The following is a 9,293-nucleotide window of genomic DNA, read 5'->3' as shown; positions in this document are numbered from 1 at the left end:
GGCAAGAATGGACCATATGAATATTACTTTTGTACTGACATATATTCTCTGATTACAGCCTTGGCTATGGTGAACAATTCCGAGCAGGCTTTAGTCTACTTCACAATCGTGGTGACTAAAGTGAAATGGGTACCATATGTACAGGATCATATGTATATATGTCAGGACTTTCCTGATGCTGAGGCGTGGGACACCTGTAAAAGACACTTGGCATTCATATGCAAATACCACATGAGTGTGGGGAGTTTATATTCTAAGGGCCAAATCTCAAGGAATGGGAGAACGGACCTGATGGAAAAATCCTCCACTTCATCCCTCAGGCAGACAATTACACAGCTCCTCAGAGGGTCCTGGTAGAGTCAATTGTCCAAAGCCCACAGTGATCACCATTCAGTAACTGACTTTTATTTTGGCTTTTCCTCTTTCTTGTTTCCTTCTTCTCATTCTTTATTCTTGCTTTGTAATGTTGGTTCCTTCATAAACTATGTGCATACAAGCCTGTATGTCAGCCTCTGCTTTCTGGAGGTATCCATGCTTTCCAAGCAAAAATTTAACTCCTCTCTGCCTAGGTGTCTTCACTGGATTTGGATAGCAATAATAATGTCTATTATCATCTGATTGTTATCAGGATTAAGTGAGGTACCAATTGTAAACTACTTAGAACAGTGCCTGGCACATAATAAGTGTTTTGTATGTTATTAACAATTAATAGATGAGGATAAAGTTTTAAAAGATTGAACAGGATGGTCTCAGATATGCATATGATAGGATATAAATAAGAAATTATTTTTTTCAGAATATATAGCTTTCTTATTTGTACTACTTACAACTCCCAAACTTTTCTCATTTCTATGCCATTAGAATTAATTTTATTTTTACTCTACTCACACAATGAATTTCTGATGATAATCTGAAACATGAGACCCTAGATCACTCAATAATGAAAATCGTCCACTTAGAATAATATTAGAATGCCCAGATGAACAAATTGAAGATGCTGCCGATAGCAAACTCTAAGCAGTATTTACAAACTACATTGATATCAAGGCAAAGACTTTAAACATACAGTTTCCAGATTACCATATAAGTAGACGGATAGATAGATAGATAGATAGATAGATAGATAGATGCATCCCTACCTGTTGAAGCTGTATAGAAAGTGGAAACAGGAAGGAGATATAGGAATAGTATCTTATGTATCCCAGTTTTCATGGTCCATTTCCTTAAGGGAGTAGGAAGAGAAGAACACATCTGTGACGTTTCCCTTAGGTCACTGACAAGCATCCTGCATCCATCTTCCTCCTGTAGAAAAATAGTTGATTTACATGAATATATATACATTCAAATAGCCTCTAGGCTTGCACAAGAAAAATACCCTAAGAACTACTGAATTATCCTTTTCTAATGTGCCATTTCTTCAAATATTCCATAAAATTATTCTCCTAAATCCTCTTTTCCTCAAAAGTATAATGAAATATGTTATTTTTATTGTGAAGAAAAATATTTCCATGATTATATAAATAAGCTATATATATATTATATATGTAAATAATATATATATATAATACTCTTAGAGAAAAAGGAAGTTTAGAAAAGTTTTCATGTCTGCATGTAAGAAATTGTCTGACGAATGGAGTGAAACCTGGAGAACAATAACGAAAAAAATCTCCCAAAGCATTTTTGTCCAATATTTTTAAAATATGTTTCTTTCTTTTTCAATCTTCCTCCTGTCTTAAATATTATTATCTACCATGGAGACAGCCTTTATGTTCAGCTATCACCCACAGACATGAACAGCATTCTGTGTATGCATTATAGTATATTTAAAAAAAATCTAAGGTTGAAATATTTCACACAATGAAGTGATGTTACGGGGATTTTATCATTAAGTGGATTTGGTAGAGAGTATTAAAGATTTATCTAACTACAAAAAAATCACTCGAGAATCATTCTTGTTTCTTAAATGTCCTCTGGATAAAATACTGCCCCTCCCCAATCATATTTTTGGAGAGTAAAATGTTATTCTTAACTACATAGTCATTCTTCAGAGAACAATATTAAACACATCTGCTCTGGATCTATTATTCAGCCCCTCCCTTTATCACACCAATCTATTGTTATGAAGAGAAAGGGGGAGAATGTATAATAGATAAGAAGTTTATTATTTTATAGCACTTGTCAACCTGACAGTTAAAAAAAAACCCAAAAACCACCTGCATGGAAGTTTTGTTTCAAAGAAATGATATTTTTTTCTTATGGAACCAACATTTCTTAGTAAAGCAAAAGAAGATGTAGATTATAAAGAATGCAGTGAAGGTATCTAATCATATCTGAGGGGTAAATATAAGCACTATACCTAGTTACCATTCCATGATGGAATATTGACAATTTTCTTTTACCATTTACTTTAAATATTAGAGAGCTTGGCTCACTTGACTTTAAGTGATACTGTAAATCAAATATGGACTGGAAATAGTTACCAAATGCCAAAAGATCTCTCTTTCTAAACTGTCCGCATTGTTTTTACATATTTAACTCAGATTATCTTGTCTCCGTGTAAATCAGATTAATAAATGAAAAAAAATGCTTGATTTACTGACAAGCTTAGTTTCTCCTTCTGTCTGAGATGTGGTCCTAATAATTCATCTTTCCCAGTTGTAAAGGATAATATATTATTCTCATTTCCTTATCTTTGCATTCAGCTTTCACCTAGTTTATATCTCATGATACCAAAGTGTATTCCTTACCAGATGTCCACCAATACTAGAACTGCTCCCTTTGTGAAATATACTACCATGGTGCTTAGAAGGAGGTATGAAATGATTGAATAATGCTAACTTTCCTTGTTTTTATAACTAGGTATCTTTATGTGAGGTCAGGGGAAGCTATGGAATTCTACTAGAAAAGTTATAAAAGGAATACAAATTTCATTCCTGTCATCATTGAGCTTATAAACAAAAGGATAAGAAATACACTGAAAAGTAAGAAAGTTGGTGGAGGCAACTCAAGTCATAGAATTATTGTCCCAAATGCCTAATAAAATGAGCATAAAACCACAAATCATAAAAGAGAGGAATTCACAGTAGTAACCAAGAAGGATATGATACAACCTCATTCCAAAAAAAGATAAGGATGCTGGTACCTCTACCCAAACTTCATACTAGGCTCAAAACACACACACACACACACACATCATTCTGAAAATTAATAACAAGAAAGAAGATGAATGATTGAATGGCACAATTGTGAGAATTCCCATTATTATACCTGACATTGGAAAGAAGTGGACTAAGATTTACGTAAGACACAGGATTTCTGCAGAAGCAAGAAAAGTGTCAAATTTTGACATTTTCCAGTGTTCCTTGCAGAAATATGGTAATGATAAGAAGCCCAAAATTATAAGTCCTTATAAAAATAGGTATCTTAAATCTTGTTAGAAGATATTTGCCAGGATCTTAGAAGAAAGAACAGAAGGCCAAATTGAGATTCTTCCACATGCTCAAACTACAAAAACACTCCTCTAACTCAAGCTCAGAGAGAAGACAAACAGTCCCAGATAAGTAGGGAGTTACCTGATGTAAGAAAAGTGGCTTTCTGGGGCACCTGGGTGACTCAGTCATTAAGCGTCTGCCTTCGGCTCAGGTCATGATCCCAGGGTCCTGGGATTGAGCCCCGCATCGGGCTCCCTGCTCAGCGGGGAGCCTGCTTCTCCCTCTCCCACTCCCCCTGCTTGTGTTCCCTCTCTAGCTGTCTCTCTCTCTGTCAAATAAATAAAACAAAATCTCTAAAAAAAAAAAAAAAAGAAAGAAAAGTGGCTTTCAAGATAAAATAGAAGGGACAGCCACCTTGAATTTGAGCAAATGATAAGTGGTACAGCACAGCAACATGGTATCTGTTATGAAAACCATAACTAATGAGAAAAAAAAAGAGGAAAAATTGATGGTAATGAAAGACAAATAAAAGAAAGAAATGTAGTAAACCAAAAGAAAGAAACAAAATAAGGAGCTCATTTTGAAGAAAACATTAGGGAATTATCAGTGGAAAATGTAAAGACAAGAAAAATAGAACACAAATTCAAAAATCAAAGACCACGGTAAGATTAAAAACTATTATTATCTAAAAAGGGAGAGCTGAGGAAATCAAGAATCAAAACAGCCAATTGAGAGAACTGCATTACAGAACATCCCATAACAGAACACACACAGATGAAAATCTGGTCATTGGCCCAAAAGAGCTTAGGGTCATCAGTGTGAACACAAAAGAGAAAGACAAATACTAAAGAAATCAGAGTTCATAGCTTTTATCCGATTGAACAAGAATTTCTGTGCCCTCAAGAAAAAGGTAAGAAACATTGAACACCTTTGAAAACCCAAAATGTGCTTGGATTTCAGAATATGCATGTCCATTTCCTAAACACAAAGCTCCGTTAATCTCATCTCATTGCACCTTTGCAAGAGTCACATGGGGTTAGAAGGTCTAACTTCTTTCCCATTTAACAGATAACTAAACTGAGGTGCAGAGAAATTGACATGGCCAACATCAAATATCAAGGAAGTTAAGGAGAAAAGTTATTAATTTAGATGTTCTTGACTTAGAGCTGTTGCTCTCTCTTTTGTCCTGGAAATGGCCAGTTAAGCCACATAGCAGTGGTGTGGGAAATACTAATTGTGAAATTTTGAAGACAGGATTGGAGTATGGGCATTTATCTGTCATTTAAAAATGTCTTATATCTTTCTTTGAATTGTAAGCAACATCAGATATTATTTCAAATGATATCTCCAGAGAATAACTGAAAATAACTAAAATTGGATGAAATGCAGCAGCAGATTCCTATAGGGACCAATTACAAATAAACAGCCTCATTAAAGCTGTAAATTCTTATAAAGTACATCAGAGCAGGAATGTCCAACAGTGAAGCACAGGTGTACACAGTTACTAACAATATTTAGCATAATTTAAATTTGGAAAATAATTTAAAGTAATTTATGAGAAAATGCAGGCATATGAGGATTTCCCAACCAAATGATAGAAGAAACTTCAGTGCAAGATTGAAATGTCTACTTTGTTCTGTATTGTTTGTCCGATTTGCCCTCTCTGTCCCCCTTTCTATTTCTCCCTTAATTTTAGAAACTACCTAGTGCTTTCTGTAATTCATTGATGTGTCCCCACATGGACCTTCCTCCTTTGAAAGTTATTCCATATCTGTTCATACATTCTCCTCATTTAGACAAGTCATTACATTTTCTTCCTTCTAGAGTTTTAGAACTAAGTTTCATTAACATGACTAGGAGGATATTTATCAATATGTATATTAAAGTGCAAATACTTTTCATAAAACGAATTCCTTAAAGAGAGAAAAATTAGAGGAATAGTTATTTGCAGATGATAGGACAGAAAAAGTATGATTATAAAGAAATGCTTGGAATTATAATTTCCATTTTTACTATCTAATACCAAAAAACTGAAATTAACATGATAGGTTCATTTTTACCACACCCAACACATTTCATCAATATGAGTCAATGCATTATATATGGAGACTAAAATGGAATGTAACTAGCAGAATTCATGTTGATGACTTCAAAGTCAGTAGTAAGTAGCTCTATAAGTAAGAAGGATGTCTAAGGAAAAAGTTAATTCATTCTCAAATTGAATTCACAAACTTAATTTACTGACTCTGATTTTTATGTATGCATTAGAGAAAAAATGTTCTTAGAATAAATTATTTAAAAATCACTTTGCCTGTCTGCCTAGAACCTAGTTAAATTTGACTTTTACATTGTTGAAAACTGAAAATGTAAGTAGTCCATATACGTGACCTTAGTCAAAATATTAACACTCTTAGCTAGTTTCCTCATCTATAGAATGAATATTGGATAGGGTAAACTAGGTGCTTTTAACTTGGGAACAAAGAATCTTTCGTTAAGAAACTATGTGACACGCAACTAATGAGTCATTGAACACTGTATCAAAAACTAATGATGTACTGTATGTTGGCTAATTGAATTTAAATAAATAAATTTAAAATAAAGAAACTATATGTTGGCTTCCATCTTGAAGACATTTCTGAATGTCCCAGAATTTTTTTGTAAAATAACGTGTAGCTTCCTGTGTGCATTGTTTTGGAGAAAAGATCAATACATCAGATTCTGTGGGAGGTGGACTACATGTTTCTTTATCTCTCTAATATTCTATTGATCCTGTGATGTTCTATCTGCGGTTCACTGAGTGTGGAAGAACAATCTGTGAAGGTTGTAGAAAATATGGATTATTGGAACACACCAAAAGAGTTTCTGATTCAGGAGGGCTGGCATCAAGTTGATGTGAGAAGCACTGATATATGCCACAGGACCCATCACAATTATAGATGTGATAACCAAATGTAGTTTAAAGTATTTTAAAATGATAAAAGAATATTGTTTTATAGTCTGTGCTGATTAGCATAACCGATTTTCTGAGAAGCCAAGTCCCTTAAAGTTTCTTTATTGATATGTTAATTTTATTAAGATGGCTCTCCTGTCTATACTTTCACAAGCAGGGAAAAGATTGGAGATGAAGTTACACTGTATAGCTTTAAGTCTATGTAGAATGTCTGAAGTAAAGTTTAGACATATAGGAAAGCAAAACTATTAGCTAAAATAACATTTGAGTTCCATATACCCACTACACTACCCCTATGGATTTAATGTAGCTGTGTTAGCTCTGGGATTTTTTGTTGTTTGTTGGTGTTTGGTTGTGTTTTTTATTCTGAATTGGAAAAATCTACTTTTCTTCCTATAGAGTGGCCATTTTTCCTGCATTGTTTGTAATTCTACAAGGGTTTATATATTAAAGGAACTCTAAATCATGTCCTTATGGAATCAAAGCCATTACTTTTAAATTTCTTTATTCCATTGCTTATCACTTCCATAAAGTCATCTCCTTTGAAGTCATTGAAGTCTCCTAGAGAATTTTCAGGGGGCATGAGACAACACTAGTTATATTTCTAATTAATACTGATAAGAAATGGAAATATCTACTTTGTCCAGATGAGGTCATTAGCTAAAAGCTAAGGAAATGACTGCAGTACATTAAAACAGTCATCTAATTCACTTTTTAAAAGTCCTGCCAGGCTGAAAAATGAGGAATTTAACAAACCATAAATGTTCTCATAAAGCCCTTTATATTAAGTTGTAGCAAATTAAGACTTTTTCTTTAAAAAATAAAATAAATAAACTGCTGGCCTCTTACCACAGTTTTAAGAGGCAATCATTAAATAAATGTCAAAGAACAAATTCAGACTTAGTAGAGACTTTATTCAAAAGGACAGTTGTAAGGTAAGGAAAGACGCTATTGCAATAGAAAGTGCTGACCTTAGATCAGCAAATTCTTAGGGCTGAGTCAAAAAGGGCATTTCCCATACAAACAGAAGTGAAAAGGGCTAGAAAAAACAGGGAGTGGGCAAGTTGGAAGAAGGACTTGTATGATAGGATGGTGGGGTAAAGAATGCTTTACCCTAGGGGAACCTGGCTGGCTCAATCTGTAGAGCATGTGACTCTTGATAAGTTCTAGCCCCACGTTGAGTGTAGCGATTACTTAAAAATAAAATCTTTTAAAAAAAGAATGCTTTACATGGAGGTCAGTAAATACTCAGGTGGGCTCTGAAGAAGGGCTGTGTGATGGCTCAAGCTGAGGGCAGCCCAAAAGATAGGGACCTCCTGCAAAGAGATAAGTTTGACCAAAGTTTGGTTAATAAGTATTTGGTTCCAAAGGATCAGTGGGGATAATGGTTCATTTAATCATTTATGAGGCAAAGAATAGGAATTTGGAGACTCTATATCTGGCCATGTCATAGGTAAACAAGGGGCATCAATTAGTCTTATCTAAGTTATATAAAGAAGAGTGGTTCTTTACAGTAAGCTGTACTCTAGAACACAAAATGTGGGGGATTTCTTACCCTTCATTGTTTTCCAGGCTCATGGAACTTATAAAAGTCAACATTGTTACAGGTCTTTACTAATGTCATAGTAAAATAACACACGCACTTTGTATTTATACCTCATTGTACATCCTTTATAGACAGAAACTAATTCCTCATTGTCTAGAGATGTCCTTCTCTTGGAGGAAGGTGGGATAGAAGAATGGGGTATCTAGATGTGATAAGTGCAGAGTGGAAACAGCTTCCCTCACTGGAGACAATTCAGAAAAGGGAGACTTCACTGGAAAGGAACCATCCAGAGATGTGTATTGCCCCATCACTGAAATAAGTCTTTTTTTGGCCACACAATGCAGAAATGGTTTCAGACAGAGAATGTGGTAGAAAAGGATGACTCTGGTAGCCAATTTTAGACTCATGGAATCTTCTATCTGGACTATTAATTGAATTCACAAAAATAACTTTTCCCTATAAAATGAGTTGACATTGCTGTTTGCTGGGTTGTTAAGCATGAAGGCATCATTCATATGTAATTTTGTTTTTTAAAGTTTTTATTTATTTGTTTTTAATCCAAGTATAATTAACATACAGTATTATATTAGTTTCAGGTGTACAATATAATGATTCAACAAGTCTATACATTACTCAGTGCTCATCGTGATAAGGGTACTCTTAATCACTTTCACCTATTTCACCCATCCCTTCACCGATCTCCCCTCTGGTAACCATCAGTTTGTTCTCTATATTTAAGAGCATGTTTTTTGTTTTTTCTCTTTTTCTCTTTTTTAAAATGTTCATTTGCTTTGTTTCTTAAATTCCACATATGAGTGAAAATACCATATGGTATTTTGTGTTTCTCTGACTGGCTTATTTTATTTAGCATTATACCCTCTAGCTCCATCCATGTTGTTGCAAATGACAAGGCCTCATTCTTTTCTATGGATGAGTAATATTCCATTATGTATATATATATATATATATATATATATATATATATATATATATACCACACCTTCTTTTCTATTGAGGGACACCAGGGTTGCTTCTATATCTTGGCTATTGTAAATAATGCTGTGATAAACATAAGGGTGCATATACCTTTTTGAATTAATGTTTATTTTCTTTGGGTAAATACCCAGTGTGGAATTACTGAGTCATATGGTAATTCCATTCTTAATTTTTTGAGGAACCTCCATACTCTTTTCCATAGTGGCTGTACCAGTTTGTATTCCTACCAACAGTGAATAAGGTCCCTTTTCCTCTACATCCTCCACAACACCTATTGTTTCTTGTGTTTTTTATTTTAGCCCTTGTGACAGGTGTAAGGTAATATCTCATTGTAGCTTGAATTTGCATTTCCCTGCTAATGAAGATGTTG

Source organism: Leptonychotes weddellii, chromosome 2, assembly GCF_054177405.1.
Source record: "Leptonychotes weddellii isolate Sample4059 chromosome 2, ASM5417740v2, whole genome shotgun sequence".
NCBI classification, from domain to species: domain Eukaryota; kingdom Metazoa; phylum Chordata; class Mammalia; order Carnivora; family Phocidae; genus Leptonychotes; species Leptonychotes weddellii.
Note: the sequence above shows the minus strand (reverse complement) of the source record.